The 16589-nt window shown below is 34.7% G+C and overlaps 1 pseudogene; it reads right to left on the bottom strand.

Moving 5' to 3' along the window:
- Window positions 1–9895: 9895 nt before the first annotated feature.
- Window positions 9896–11424, bottom strand: LOC136841164 (KRAB-A domain-containing protein 2-like; annotated as a pseudogene).
- Between the last annotated feature and the right edge of the window lie 5165 nt (window positions 11425–16589).

The raw sequence follows: 16589 nt of genomic DNA, 5'->3' as shown, positions 1-16589 counted from the left end.
TACATATATATATATATATATATATATATATATATATATATATATATATATATATATATATATATATATATACATATATATATATACATATATATCTATATATATATATATATATATATATATATATATATATATATATATATATATATATATAGTATAATTATATACATATTTATGTCTGTGCATTTGAGAACAAAGACTCACAAAAGATTGACAAGTAAATATGTGATAACAATGTCCCTACTAGTTCAAGAGGAACTATGTTAATGCGCCACAAGTATATTCTATAAAGAGGTTTTCTACTCAGTCTACCTTAACAGTAAACTCAAGCTTAACAACGAAGTAATTTTATTTTTCGAGGTCATCCCTTATCTCTTACATCTGTCAGTATTTACACGAGAATCCTACCTCCACTTAGCAGATGATTTTGGAAGTACAAAATTGGTTCAGATCCCCAAAATCTTGTTAGTCCATTAAGGGATTTGCCGCAAATCTTGTGGTGGCCTTCACTTAGCCCACAGAAATCTTTCTCCCTCTCTCTTTTTATGGAGGGTGGACGCGGTTTCTCCTCGAATTTTCTTATTCTAGACGATTATGAATTTCATAATCTTTTTAAAGCCTTGGATGCCAAGTTAATGAACACACGCTCTCGCGATCACAAACACTGACAGAGAGACAGATATACACAATGTGAGTGGGTATAGATGTATACAAATTCAGTCTTTATTAATATACATTACAAAATATAACACTCAAACAAATGAAAGAAACAGTATTCCCTACCCTACATTAATTAATTATTAATATTAGATTAGACAAGTATGCTCTGCTGTATCTTTCTAGTATTCAAAAAATAGGTTAAATCATGAACTACAAAACATCGCACATTTATTTTTGGAGGTGATCCTAGTCGCTTATTTCCGTTGATATTTACAAAGGTGTATCTTGCATCCACTTAGTAAATGATTCTGAAAGATGATTCCTTGTCCACATTTCCCAAACTTGTTAGTCTATTAAGGATTTTCCGCAGAACTGGTGGAGAGAATTTTTGCTAGCCCCAGAATTCGTTTTATTCTCCTCTGATATTTCACAGTATTTCTGTATTTCATAATTTTTCTGTCTCCAGTCTTGTAATTACCATTTGATTTTTTTTGTTATGAATATCATTATGAAAGCTAATACTTCCGAGATAATGTCAGCAAACTTACAGTTTAGAATTTATATGTATATTAGTGTAGCTGCGCTGTCAAAAAGAAAACAATTTAATTCTGGAACCACGTCCTGCGTATGTATCAAGTACATAGTGTACAATATACACAATATCTGTTTACTGGAGGTAAATGTAAGCAAATATTACCCTTGGCTTCCCCTATGCTATAGATGAAAACAGTTACCTGTATACTCAATGGAACTGATTTTATGTAGTATACATTTAGTGTACTTATGCCCACGACATAGCGGTATTATAATTGACTGCGCAATGACATATAAATACATGCATACATAAACAAACAAACAAACACATACACACACACGCACACACAAACATATGTATATGTATGTATATATATATATATATATATATATATATATATATATATATATATATATATATATATATATATATATATATATATAATATCATGAAGCTACAAATGCAATATCAAAATCCACGCCCAGGCAGTGTGGATTTGATATTAAGCGACATTTGTAGCTTCATGATTGTATATAAATCACAGTGTGATAAAAATGTCATATACATATATATATATATATATATATATATATATATATATATATATATATATATATATATATATATATATACATGTCTAAAAGATAATTTATCGAAATTCTACAGGTATACAGAGAGCGAGTTTCGTAATTATAATCATAAACGTATTTCCACATTTTTACTTACACTTTAATGCAGAATATCTGTTTAAACAATATAAAACTATGTACCATTATAGAGAAAATTTACGTAATTTTTCTACATTGTACAAAATATTTATATTTCCCTAATACTTTATTATTGGTGTATGGTTGTTCATGCAAAGTATAAACATTTTTGTTAGAACACTTTAAATTATCATTTTGAGCTTTTAACTTTGTTAATTTGCTTTTTTAAAAATGCTACAGTGATTTACATTCCAGTTTTGAAGTGGCATAAATTTAAATACACTAGCATGATTATCTTTACTCAGGCTGATCTAAGAGAAATATATGCATGTGTCAATGATGTCAGCATTAGGGTCGTAACCGCAGTCGATCTGTTGTAAATAAAAATGTGTTATAAATTACATTGTTTGTTAAAGCAATATATATATATATATATATATATATATATATATATATATATATATATATATATATATATATATATATATATTTACGTTTTTTCCTGGCGATTTAGTTTGAAATATTCTTTGTGAGACAGGTAGCAACAATTTAAGGTAATTTAGCCTTGTGATTCTGACTTCGTGGGTCCAGGAAAACATAAAAAAGAGGAAAACAAAGGGGGAATTTTATTTGAGCTTAAGGCTCTTGTTACTGAGGAAGATATTACGTAAAACACGTGGGCAAAACTTGCAGGAGTGTATTTACATAAATAACGTTAGTACGGAAAGAGGAATGCTAGTAGATTATTGATCCTGAAGGGATTCCCTAAAGGATGAATGAAACTGGGGGATTCAGACACAGTCCAAGAAGCTTCCACGATATAGGGTCCTCTGAAATGAGAGATATGCACATTATACGCCAGTAATGAAAATAGACAAAAGATTAATGAATTCGAAGCTGCACTGAGGGTGCCAAGGGGCTTCGATTAATTAATGATAGCTTAGCACTGCCGACACTCGAGGAGCACGGACATTTGACCAGAGATTTGGTGATTACTGGCTCACAATTTAAGTAAATATTACGAGACAAAAGCGTGACTGAATGGAGGTCTTCCAGAGCACATTACCGTAAGGCAGAGATGACTTGCGACTTCCGATGGCGAGTTTCTCCACGTGTTAGGATGCAAGGGCTTCAGTAAAAGGGCAAGGCGATGGGGACTTCTCGAAACTCCAAGCAAATGGAGTCAGTCATCGGTCCGGCTAGCATCCAAGGGAACACGTGGGTGGTGGCCGGAGTTCACAGAGGGAAAGTATACTTTTAAAGGCCACGTGGTTTAGGAGCCAAGGGCATGGCCGAGATTCGGGGACTTCTTCACTCCCTATCTTCCAGCGCGCGTGTGAGGCCGAGGCCTCGTGGTTTTCTGCTTTTATCTCCTCCTATGGGGCAGGGGGTTGAATCATTTTCAGCTGATGCCCGCAGGGGAGTTTTGCCTGTAAGAAAACGACCGGACGGAAATCACTTTTGCCTCGAAGAAAAGATCTGCTTAAAGGGAGTGGCCTTAATCCATTTTAAACCCTTGTATTCTGACCGTGCGAAGTCGATAGACAGATGTGTCCATCGATCGAGCAGCTTGCAGTAAATGAAAACAACAAAACAAACAACAAAAAAAAAAAAAAAGGGGAGGCAATTTGCTAGCGAGTTCTTGCTAATCATAATATATATATATATATATATATATATATATATATATATATATATATATATATATATATATATATATATATATATATATATATATATATATATATATATATATATATATATATACACCAAAAACAGTGTCCTTAGACTACTTACATTCTTTCCACGATTTGAACTAACACAAACTTTTGTCTTAATCAAAACAACAATAGTTGCAGACGGACCTCGTTATCAGAATTGGAAAAAGTGGTGGCCCTTTGTCCAGTGTTTATTTCTAGCGGGAAAATAGCAGCTATTTTTGGTCTCGGTTCTTCATTCAGACAGTGAGAGAAAGACACTTCAGAAAATGGATGTATCTCTATTTAGCTTTATGCTGGTCGGTTTGTTTTGGGATCCTTGGGGTCACTATCGTTGTGATATTTACAGTCTTTTGTTTATGTTGTTGCGGTAACCCCCAACGGGTTTGTACTAAACACGCTGCAAAGGTGGATCTTTACTGGGTTTAAACCCTTGGGGCTCAATATTTAGGAAAGATCCTTGTTTTGTGTCAATTTTGAAAGACTGAACTTGAAGGCAACCACCGAGGTGGGCAAAAACGTTGTCTTCAATGGCACTTTTCGTAGTACTTTCCGAGTAGCACTTTCACTTTGCGAACAAACCAGAAGGGAAATTAAGTACAATAAGTAGCCATGGGTCAGAACGACAATATTTTGTGTGTATTTTGAAGATCAACATCCCACGGAACATCTGTATCAGAATGGCGGTTCTTAAAAAAGTAAATATTATCTGCTTTTGAAACAGCAGGCCATAAAACGGAATAAAAAACAGAACATAGAACTACTAATTCATAATTATAAGATGTTATGAAATTTCTTTCAGTTTTCAACATTCTCCATTCTTTAGCCTTGGTCAGATTTGTTCTCTTCTGTAAACAAAAATGCTCGCGCGCATACACGGAAAGGGACTTAGCTGTGAAATTTATAGGGTATGAGTGTTTTAAGTAAAATTGGGTGAAGCACAAAAACCATTGTTTACAATATGATTATTTTAACAGTTTTTCTCATATTTTTTTTTTTTTATTCATTTTAACTCTTGCAGGTTTGTTGTCAATTTTTAATAGGAATCATTGTGTGAACCAGATAGTATCTCTGTGAAATGTTCAGGCTATTTGTATTTTCTGATATTCTAAATTACAGTATATTCTGCACCAGTGAGCATATCACAAAAAAGGAAGTAAAAAAAGTTTTACACCCGCCTTCCAGCAGTAAATACTGCTTTCTTTTCGTCTGAGAGAAGTTCAGGTGATGTTATAAACACAAAAAAGCGAGCCCCGCGCCATCATCTTCAGGCTGAGGATGCATACACGCAATCCATGAATAGTCGGTTGTAAAGTTGGCTCTTATTTTTGTACTTGAATCGGAAGAAACGGAATACACTAGAGCTCGCGTATTGTTTTAGGATAATATTACACTGCAATACGTTTGAAACTGACGTGGGATAAACGCGAGCGAAATCATTTGTTCCGTTTTGTGTTTATGTTATTTTTTCTCTGTCGTATTTCGGGGATGTCGAAGCTTTTTTTCACGTCTCTTTTTATTCTGATTTGTGTAGTTGTTTGAATATTGATAGGATTTCTCTTGGCACTTTTTTAATCAAAATTTATTTTTGTAAATATGAAGGTCGTCATTCATACCTTGGGAAAATTGAGAAATAAGAATATAGAAGAAAACCGAATTTATTGAGTAATGACTTTTCGCTGGAAAACCCAAGAACGAAGAAAGTTTGAGTTTGGAAAAAGAGAGCCGAATGTGTAAATGAAATGAGACGGGAAAAATTAATAATTCGAGAAAATTTTCGCTTGCCAACCAAAAATAGAAGAGGAAGAATGAGGAGAAAAACAGGAAGCAGGAGATAATGATGATAGATGGATCTTCAAGTGAAATTCCCGGCATCAGGAATCAGATCAGTGGCTTATCTTTGCAGAATGAATGTTCTAATTCTGTTGGGTAAAGACAGAATGGGTTTTCACGCTGAAGGATACTTGAATAAACTTGAAGATCCAGTCGTACTTCTTCACTAAATTTTTGTTTTACCTGTCGTTTTTGGAACCCAGTTGTCATTATTATGAAAAAGGGAAAGACTTTTTGATTCTACAGCTCTTGCCCAAAGAAATTTTTACCTTAATATACAGTTCTTCATAGATAAAACACAACACCACATTTTGTTCATGACAAGTTGCCACACATCCGATTAACAGAATCCTTCTATTTGCCTGAAAGCATGACTCAATAGTCTTCCGGATAAGATAACTGGTAACAGTACCCTTACATACCAATAAGAGGTATATTTAGATTCTACTTTTCCAAAATAAGGGATTTTATTTTTGTTAAAGTTTGCTCAAGAATTAATGGCCCGTAACGCTTGCTTCAAATGAGTACTTGTTCATGTTGAGTATAATATATATATATATATATATATATATATATATATATATATATATATATATATATATATATATATATATATATATATATATATATATTGCTAAGAATGTCTAAGGGATACTTACTTGATTCTGGGCTGCAACGGATGAACGCAGGGAGTTCCTTACATTACAAAGAAATCTACTGTATTTATTACACAGCTGGCTCAATATTAGGGCAACTTCGTAGACAAAGCAAGGGAAAATCTGTGGCTTAGGGCCTTCCTCGTGTGATGGAAAATTACGTAAACGCAAGAGTTCTCTTAACTACTTATATTTACATAACAAACACAGATCAGAAGAATGACGAATTACTGGGCAGGTAATAATAAATGCTCGTTAAATTAATGAATCCTACGCAAAATAAAAATTCTATGCCGATGATGTTTTCATAAAAGGAAACATTGCAGTGGGGGTAGAAGGGGGATGCACATGGATAGAGCCGAGTGATTCCACAGTCGAGGCCTATCTGCAAATGCAAGACGGTTACTTGCAAGAATAATAAGACACTCAAAGGGAACTGAGGGAATGCACAGGTGGCGCCAAATAACTCAGTTCGACACTAATGCATATTTACGTTAACACTGAATGCTCCAACACAAATTACTGCCTGCTTACCATATAACACATGCGTTATTGCCTAAGCGTTTATAGCTAATGTTGCTTTTTTTTGAAAATTTAAGTGTTTGAGTATATATTTACTTTATTTATTGCAACCTTTCTGTTTTCTTTTTTAATAATAATACTATCTATCACTCACCTTGTCAATAATAATTTTCCTCTCGTGTTGAAAGATTAGTATTCTGTTTATACCTGAATACATGAAATTCCTTAGTGGTATTTTATAGTAAAGTCATGAGCACCGAATTCACTGTCTCTGTCGTTAATGATTTCGAATACAAAGAAGTAGTTTCCTCATTAAGTTAATTCCAAACGCTGGTTCTTTTAATTGCTTTTATATTTGTTACAGTTGCTCTGCAGTTTATTATATATTGTTTATTCACTTCCTATTTTTTTGTAATTGTTCTATTCAGTTAACTCAAGACAGCCTAACTTTGCCTTTTATTTCATACTGTATGCGTTTGGGTCATATCATATAAGCATATTTAGTCTATTGCAGTTATGCATCAGGAGGTTAACAAGCCTGAATTAGTGGTGTGATTTTATCTTTTCACTAATTATAGTGAAAATAGGAAGGGGTAATATTCTTTAAATTGTAATTAATACGAGAGAGAGAGAGAGAGAGAGAGAGAGAGAGAGAGAGAGAGAGAGAGAGAGATTAAAATTCCTCGGCACCAATAGCTTCCTGCTATAAAGTCAAAACTGTCCATAACAGTATATAGGGCCGGAAATATAATTTTACTTCACACTAAAAGGGACCAGCAGTTTTGTTAGGTTTCCTGACGGCATATTGGATTTTTCCAAATATTTGCTGGCTGGAATGAAAGCAGATCCCTACGCTGTATAGAATGGGCCCGAAGGATTGATTAATCGGATACATCAGCGATTTAGGGATCGTGGGTAGAGGATGGGTGATATTTTTTCCTTCCTGTCGACTCGGTCTATTTGCTTTCCCCTTCTGAACGGCACTCCTCTTTTAGTTGGTCCGTTCTTTCATTTAACGAATTGAATATACAATTTTGGCCAAAGGCCAAGCACTGGGACCTATGAGGTCATTCAGAGCTGAAAAGGAAATTGACAGTAATAAGGACTGAAAGGTGTAATAGGAGGAAAACCTCGCAGTTGCTCTATGAATCAATTATTAGGAGAGGGTGGAAGTAAGATGGAAAAAAGAGAATATGAAAGGAGGTACAGTAAAAGGAACGAAAGGGGTTGCAGCTAGGGGGCCGGAGGCACGCTGCAAAGAACCTTAAGTAATGTCTACAGTGCACCGCATGAGGTGTTCTTTGATTTAACGAACCGCATAATTATAGCTATTGTTCTCTTGCTTAGTCTAAGAAAAAATAATTTCCGTACAAGGACATTAAAGGGTAATTTACCATTTTGGTCTTCCATTTAAAACTTACTTTACTGGCATATTTCTTTGTATTCTTTTGGGGTATAAACCTGAATCATCTTATCCTCTGAATTTTAAAAAGCAAATATTACAACTATGATTATATCAATTGGGACCATTGTGAGTGTAATAATATAAACCAGGATTTACTCAAAGAACTGTCTCATTGATAATCGAATGTGAACCATGCAAATTTCGTAAACTGTAAGCGCATATCCAGTTCTGTTTTCTTCTTGCGTTGCTTTTAGGGTTTTATATATGCGTCGATCAAATAGTTAACTGCTCGATCCTGGCTTAGCATTTCTATGTGAGTTTAGGACATTCGGTTTTAAGGTATCAAAATGGTCTGGTTAATAATAACTGCCACATATAAAGTGCAGTCATGTGTGTGTATGTGTGTTTTTATTTTTAAGTCTGTTAAGAATTAATCTCACCAAAACCATTACCACCGTGTGTTAATTGTCGTAAATTAAAATTATGGGTGCTTAAGATATCTGACATTTTCATTATACACGTAGAATGCTTGAGAAAGAGAGAGAGAGAGAGAGAGAGAGAGAGAGAGAGAGACGTCTGGCTGAGAAGATTACGCCACGGCCCGGGTTGCATTTTTATTCGAAGGGATCGAGTCTTCCTCTGGTGTCTGTGGTTATTGTTCCAGATTTATTTTTGGGGTTAGCATGCATTTTTCAAAAATATTTTTCAACGTTATATACAATTGAAAAAGTGGGTATTACATTGAGCTAGAGGAAATTTGGTTATATATTTGAAAGCGCGCAGACTCATGGATACACACTTGTACATTATATATATATATATATATATATATATATATATATATATATATATATATATATATATATATATATATATATATATATATATATATATATATATATATATATATATATTACGCTCATTATTGAAAATTGCCGATTATTGAAAATCGGCAAAAAAACAGTGCCTATTTTACATAATCAGCAAGGGCCCTGCCTAATATTGAAAATTTTTCAATAATGGGCAAAATATTGCTCATTTTATATATTAGGCAACACGTTTTTTGCTGAATATTGATAACGTTGCCGAATATTGAAAATATTGTAACTTAAGTGTTTCAAACAACCAGTATTCAATTTTGACAGCTGGAAGGTCCATTCTAAGCTCTACGCAAACTAATGTAGACCATAATGACTCTCTAGTTTAATAACAGTTTAAGAATGTTTACTGTAATACACTCATTTTATAACAGCCATCATCTGTTTTTTAATTCTATTATAATATCCGTTTTTTTCTTCATAAGCAATTAATTTGGAAATTCAAATAAACACTGAAAACACAGATAATACAATTTATTTTTGTAACATAACAGTATTATTAGAATACTGACTTATCAACCTTCACCAAATAATTGGCAAATAATTCACCGACGATAAAAAATTAACTAATCTATATCTATTTTATATAAAGAAACAAAATAAAAACTAAACATTCTTACAGCTGTTGCTAGGATGGCACCTAGAGTTACACTTCATTTTCTTTCTACTACAGGTACATCTTAGAAAATACAATCTAATTTGCAGTTACATTTCTGGTAACCTTGGCCACCAGTGGATCGAGTTACCGCAGCTCTGAGAGTAACGTGGATGTCTGGTACATCAGCCACTTTAAGTAGTTTTTCACCAATTTGATCTAAATCAGCTCTAGTAAAGCAAGAATTTAAGGTGCCTTCTTTGCACCTAAACGATACATGTGATTTTCCTTGGACAGCACAACTACTAGTAAGTTTTAGGGTCTGAAGGACCCCGATCAACGTCTGGAATTCTTAGAGTAGCGTTGTCTTCTACCTGCAGTGATTCCTACATCGTCATACCCCTACGAATCATCTTTGATGCGGATTGAGCCTGACTAATGTCGACATTTTCCCGTAAAGCTTCGATGGCATTAACCCTTTCTTCAATACACTTCAAACCCTTTTCACTTTCAGGTTGCTCTGGGACCTCTTCATCTTCAAGTTGCTGTTCTGTTTTCCTACTTTCATCGTCTTCCCTTTCGCCATAATTACCGTCCTCGCTGAAGAACTGAAAATAATAGGTCGTTAGCTCATATCATACTTTTCTGATTGTAACTAGGCATATGACTTAGAGAATTTTAGTATTATTATGCTTTCTAAAACCTGAAGCTTTAGGAAATGGAAAATTACAAAATATGTAAAGACTTGTTAACACAGTAAATTAGGTCTTTCAACTTATGATTTTTGGAGAAATGAGAAGGAAGAAGATTAAGTGCACTCCATTAGAATAGTGTATGAAAAATTCAGTTTCAAAGTGCATTATCAGTTTATCTTTTTAATAGATTATTTAATATTTACCTTGTCAAGATCCTCTTCGTAGCATATGCCATCCAAAACTGATTCAGAAAGATTTGTTGAAGAAAGACCAACTGACGGTTTCTTCTCCAAAGGTGGCCTTAAATGGGGTATGTTTCGTTGTCTCATGCTTCGAGATATTTACTTGCCACTGAACAAATTTTAAGCCAATACTCCATTTCTTGGAATTATTCTGTCGCATCCATATCTTCAATTTATCCTGGATTACACCATTGAGTCGCTCCACTGCTCCTTGGCTTTGGGGATGCCTTGGCCGACCTGTCACTAGCTGCAATTGTGGCCAAAGTGTTGATAATTCGGATATCACAGAATTCAAAATTCCCTACCGTTGTCACTTTGCAGTACTGCCAGGAGCACCGAATAAAATGTTAAAAACACAGGTAGAAGTGTCTGAGCTACCTCTTCTGCTCTTTTAGATTTAAGGGGCTTAACACACAAAAATTTGGTAAAATGATTAACGTAAGTTAGGATGTATTTATAATCCCCGTCAGGAAGTGACTGAAAATTTATTAGATCAATTTGGCACCTCGATAAAAATGAGTGGCTTCTAATTGGTTTTTTACGACAAGCCCCTTTGGTTGCTTCCGACTCTTTTTAAATGACACTCTACACAAAAGTTAATAAACAGGTTACAATATTCCATAGTTATGTTAGACCATTTCTTTTAACTTCAAATAAAGTTTTCTTCTCGCCACCATGACCAACATCTTTATGTGCCTTTTCTATTGCACCATACACTTCCTCAAACGGTGCTACGTATTTATAATGTTCTTCCCCATCTGTTCTTTTCTTTATCAAACATTCCGTTTCACCAACCTTAAGAATCTCATATCTTGAACGGTAGTTATAATCAATAGTGGTGATAGCATCACTTTCTAGATCCTTTGATAACCTTGATATAATATCTTTCACTTTTTCAAGCGAGAACAGTCTTGTGTTCTTTCCTTTTCCTTCAACAATGGTCCGTAACCTTGCCTCGAAATTTTCTTTTACTTCCATCGCTGAAGCCATGAGGATTATTCGATATTCGCCAAGAACTGTTGTAAAGAATGAAAAGAATTCCGTAACTAATCTACGTATTTGTCGAGAGAATTATCATGAGTACCGTATGTTTCACTTCACACCTTCACTCCTATTTACAAGTTGATAACAATTGTTGGTGATAGTAACAAGGAATTAGGCTACTAAAACTTACTTATAAATGGCCATTAACAAAAGAGATTAGAATAGGATAAAACATTAAAAGTTAAAAATAGTGTCATTAATTATAGATGGTATAGTAGTCGATTTATCAATATTCGGCAAAATGGTCTAGCCGAGTTTTGAAACCCTGCTGATTTTAAATACTAGGCAAGAAAAATTGCTCATTTTATATAATCGGCAAATCGGTGCTCATTCTCAATAATAGGCATTTCTGTTGCCGATTTTCAATAATCGGCAATTTTCAATAATGAGCGTTATATATATATATATATATATATATATATATATATATATATATATATATATATATATATATATATATATATATATATATATATATATATATATATATAATCAACACACAATCACGTGTGGAACAGAAATAAATTTCTGAGTCGCATCAGGATCGAACCCAGGTCTTCCAATTGGCAGGCAAGGGCGCTGCCCACTGGGCCATACGAGTCATAAAGAGGCTGGAACCTGAGGGCAACTGTACCCAAGGAATTACCTGGGCAAGCTAACTGCTTGCATATCGGCATGTTTTCCCCAACTTCCCGACTCAGCAATGACCCAATTGACAGCATTTCATTGGAATTACCCCTTCTGAGTGAATAAGATAGAGATAATCAACGCACAATCACGTGTGGAACAGAAATAAATTTCTGACTCGCATCAGGATCGAACCTAGGTCTTTCAATTGAAAGGCAAGGGCGCTGCCCACTAGGCCATACAAGCCACAAAGGAAGTTGGAACCTGAGGGCAACTGCACTCAAGGAATTACCTGGGCAAGCTAACTGCTTGCATACCAGCGTGTTTTCCCCAACTTCTCGACTCAGCAATGGCTCAATTGGCAGCATTTCATTTGAATTATCCCTTCTGAGTGAATAATATAGAAATAATCAACACATTGCTGAGTCGTAAGAGTAACTCAATCTATGATAGGTTTTTGATTACGTAAAAGAGGTGTTGACGTGGAATACAGTACGATGAAAGTAATGATTATCTTCGAATGTATGTCTTTTTGAGAAACATTTCATGAGTTACTATGGAGTTAAAATTTATACAAAATTAGGCAACTAACCGCTCTAATAACTCCACATATGTCTCCTTGTTCTGAGGAACGTAAATTGCTGTCATTATTTTTAATGGGCTCTGCTTCTCCAAATGCATAAACCTCTGTTTCCTACTCCGAAATTTTTAATAACGGTAATTATAATTCAAGTAATTATGAATGATTCTGACCTTAAGCATATGCGTTGAAAATGAAGAGCTAAATTTGGCTTCTAAACTAAATCCCATTGCTGTCTGTGACATGGAATTACAAACAAAAGGAATTTTTTCGGGTTAACATTTCATAAATGCGGAGACGAACGTTTGTTTGAAGAGAAATATTTAAAGAGCGAGTGCCTTGTAGAGGAGAGAGATCTGTTTTCGGTATTTGATAACTGTATACTGTGTACAGAAAACTCGATTGAGCCGAGGACGCTTCGGCGCATCTTTTACTTGATTTTTTTTTTTTTTAGGTAAGGCATATCATTTGAACATATATTTCATTTTTTTCTCTCTCTCTCTCTCTCTCTCTCTCTCTCTCTCTCTCTCTTCCATCAGAATAATTGTGAAGCTGCCGTGGAAGAGAAGGCATTCAATAAGGATTTTTTTCTTTTCTATGAAAATGAAGTTCGCTTTCTCCTGGGCTTCTCTTAGGATATGAGACATTCCATTTTTAAAGTCATTTCCTTAGTTTATTTCAAGATTTCCAACTTCTTTTGTCGTTTTTTTCTGATGAGGTTCCTGTGTATCTATGAAGTTTAACTAGTGTGAAGTGCAATTTCCTTTCATTGTACATTAGACTTCTGCACTCGGATCGCACATAACAGGTTGATCGCTCGTTTTTACGTTGATTTGCCTATTTTCTTATGATTTTTCTTCGCTAATGTTTTCTTCCAACAGGGAAGTATCCCGTGAGATAGTAAAGAACAAATAGCTTTTCTCAAGCTTTCTTTCATATTACTAGATCAGGAAGATTCCTGGAATATATATACTCACTGATACGCGTGTGCGCACACATATACACGCATATATATATATATATATATATATATATATATATATATATATATATATATATATATATATATATATATATATATATATATATATATATATATATATATATATAATAATAGTCTTGACGCTTGGCAATTTTCTGTTGACGTTTCAATTCATAGCTGTCATTCTGGACTACATACAGGCAAATTCGCTTCTTGCTAATGAAACGTGAAAGCTATCCAAAACATTTTCTAAGGAAAAGATTGCTTCCTTGTACTTATGGTAAGACAGTTTCAGCTGAAAGTGGGTGCGCGTTTGCTGTGAAGAGTGCAATGGACAGGGCTGTCACAAACAAATATTGGAGTTAATTTTAGTTTTCTGTAAACTAAAACTACTGTGCTGACTTTGTCTGTCCGTCCGCACTTTTTCTGTTGGCACTTTTTCTTCCGCACTTTTTTCTGTCCGCCCTCAGATCTTGAAAACTGCCGAGGCTAGAAGGCTGCAAATTAGTGTTTGATCATTCACCCTACAATCATCATCAAACATACCAAATTGCAGCCCTCTTACTTCAGTAGTTTTAATTTTGTTTAAGGGCAAAAGTTAGTCATAATCGTGGTTCTGGCAACGATATAGGATAGCCACCACCGGGCAGTGGTTAAAAGTTTCAAGGGCCAAACTAATACAGCATTATACAGAGACCACCGAAATATAGAGCTACAGTACAGTATTTTTTGTGGCCTTAATTATGCGCTGTAGCGGCTGTACAGAAAACTCGATTGCGCCAAAAATACTTATGTGCATTATTTACTTGTTTAGTATTTGTAGAAGATAGAAACAGAGATACACCAAATTTTTTGAGTCATCCTGGGAGAGCGAACGATTACCTTAAGAGAGAGAAAGGTGTATGAGTAGAAGGACCTTCACTGTTATCACACTGTCTCTATAAAAATCCCTGTTAGATTTAATTCCCATCCAATTTCATCTGTCAACTGTAAAAAAAAAAATCTGATAATTATACACTTGATGAATACCCACTGATGGTGTTGGCTACCCAGCTATGTCGCTTTTGTAAAATTATGTTTTAACTTTGAGATTATGATCAAGGAAGGTTAGAAGTTATTCGGACTGACGTCTGCTGCCTCGCCGTGAAAACCAGCTCTGGTATTGGATTTTAATTATCGTCATTTTGAAGTAGGAATTTAGTAGATAAGGTCTGGTGGAGAGCTAAAGATATAAGAAAATTGATGGTGAGACAGACAAATACAGACAAACAAATTAATGGGAATTCCTTTAAAAAGTTTTGTGAGTCCTTTTTTTTCGTACTGCTAGATTGTTGTCGTTCTAAAGTGTAGAGAGAGAGAGAGAGAGAGAGAGAGAGAGAGAGAGAGAGAGAGAGAGAGAGAGAGAGATTTTAATGCTGTCTTATCAGCAAAATGTGTTTCCATATAACGGATGTTTGTGGAGGGAAATTATAATTGATGATTGCATTCAAATCTTGGTTTGCCTCTTAGGAGTTATTTTCATTTTGGTACATTCTGCCAGATTCTTCCCGCAAGAAACCTGCGATGCCTCTAAAGATGGGGTTGGATTTTTTTTTTTTTTTTATGGCTGGCTTTCCTTAAGATCGTATAAGGTTCATCTCCCTTGCAGCGTCTTAAACCTGAAGATTTCAGGGAATGCCTCAAAGGGTTTAGTATTTTTAAACTTAGGAACCAAGAAACAGAAGATTTTGCTCTTGTCAAGTAATGGTCTTAGATGTTATAGGTTTTTTATAGAACTCGAATGCAGTCGTGAAAATGTGTTAAAGACCATCAGAGTCATAGCTTGCATTAAGCATTATTCATCATCTTATCAAGCCTTTTCTTGATTTTAATAAACACTCTTGTTGTGGTATTTTCTTTCATAAATTACCGTCTGGCGAAGCATAAATTTCAGTATGATGAGTTTATTCATGAAGAATCAGGGATGATAATCGGTTTTTTGTCAAGTTCATACACTTATGGCTAAACAGTCTGTCCCTCCTCACGCTGCTTAAGAAATTCATGGGAACAAAGTGCCTTGCGTGGCACAGTCATCGTAACTGCAGCAGCCAAATGATGTTATCTTTATAACGAGTCCGCCATTCCCCGCAAATTGTTGGAAGTGTTGCAGTGCTTATGCCCAGTGGTCTTGGTGAAGGTTCATCTATCTTGCTGTAATGGTGGTGCTATTGTTGTGGATATTCATGAAGTTAGAAATCCGACTACAGGAAGTCTAGATTAGATAAACTGGAAATTTTCCATCTCGAAACTTGTCCCCAGTAGGAGACTTAAGCGGCTATTACACGGGCGAATTTTCACGCAGCACTGGTCCGTTCGCTCAGCAGTGTTGCCAAATGGGTTGGCCAGAAAGTCGCAGAAGTAGGTCTCAAAATTCGCCAAATTCCATAAAAGTAGCTAGATTCGTTTGTGTGTATTTTGTATACTGTACACAGAGAGAGAGACACATACATACATACATACATATATATATATATATATATATATATATATATATATATATATATATATATATATATATATATATATATATATATATATATATATATATATATATATATATATATATTGTGTGTGTGTGTGAGAGAGAGAGAGAGAGAGAGAGAGAGAGAGAGAGAGAGAGAGAGAGAGAGAGAGAGAGAGAGAGATTAATTAATAACACTTACCATTAGTTTTCGAGGAAGCAAAAAATCGAGCTCATCATCATCTTCAAGATTTTCCCCGATGTTGAACTCGATGCAATGGCTGGTGAATGGTCCTCAGATGAGTAAACAGCCATTGTTCCAATAAGCTTCACAACTGATCTAGGCAATTCATAAGAATAGCAACATTTTCCTACTCTTCTTAGGCCTCCTTTTACGGCAAGAATGGCAT

Source organism: Macrobrachium rosenbergii, chromosome 8, assembly GCF_040412425.1.
Source record: "Macrobrachium rosenbergii isolate ZJJX-2024 chromosome 8, ASM4041242v1, whole genome shotgun sequence".
Taxonomy (NCBI): domain Eukaryota; kingdom Metazoa; phylum Arthropoda; class Malacostraca; order Decapoda; family Palaemonidae; genus Macrobrachium; species Macrobrachium rosenbergii.
Note: the sequence above shows the minus strand (reverse complement) of the source record. Positions and strands in the feature narration are given on the sequence as shown.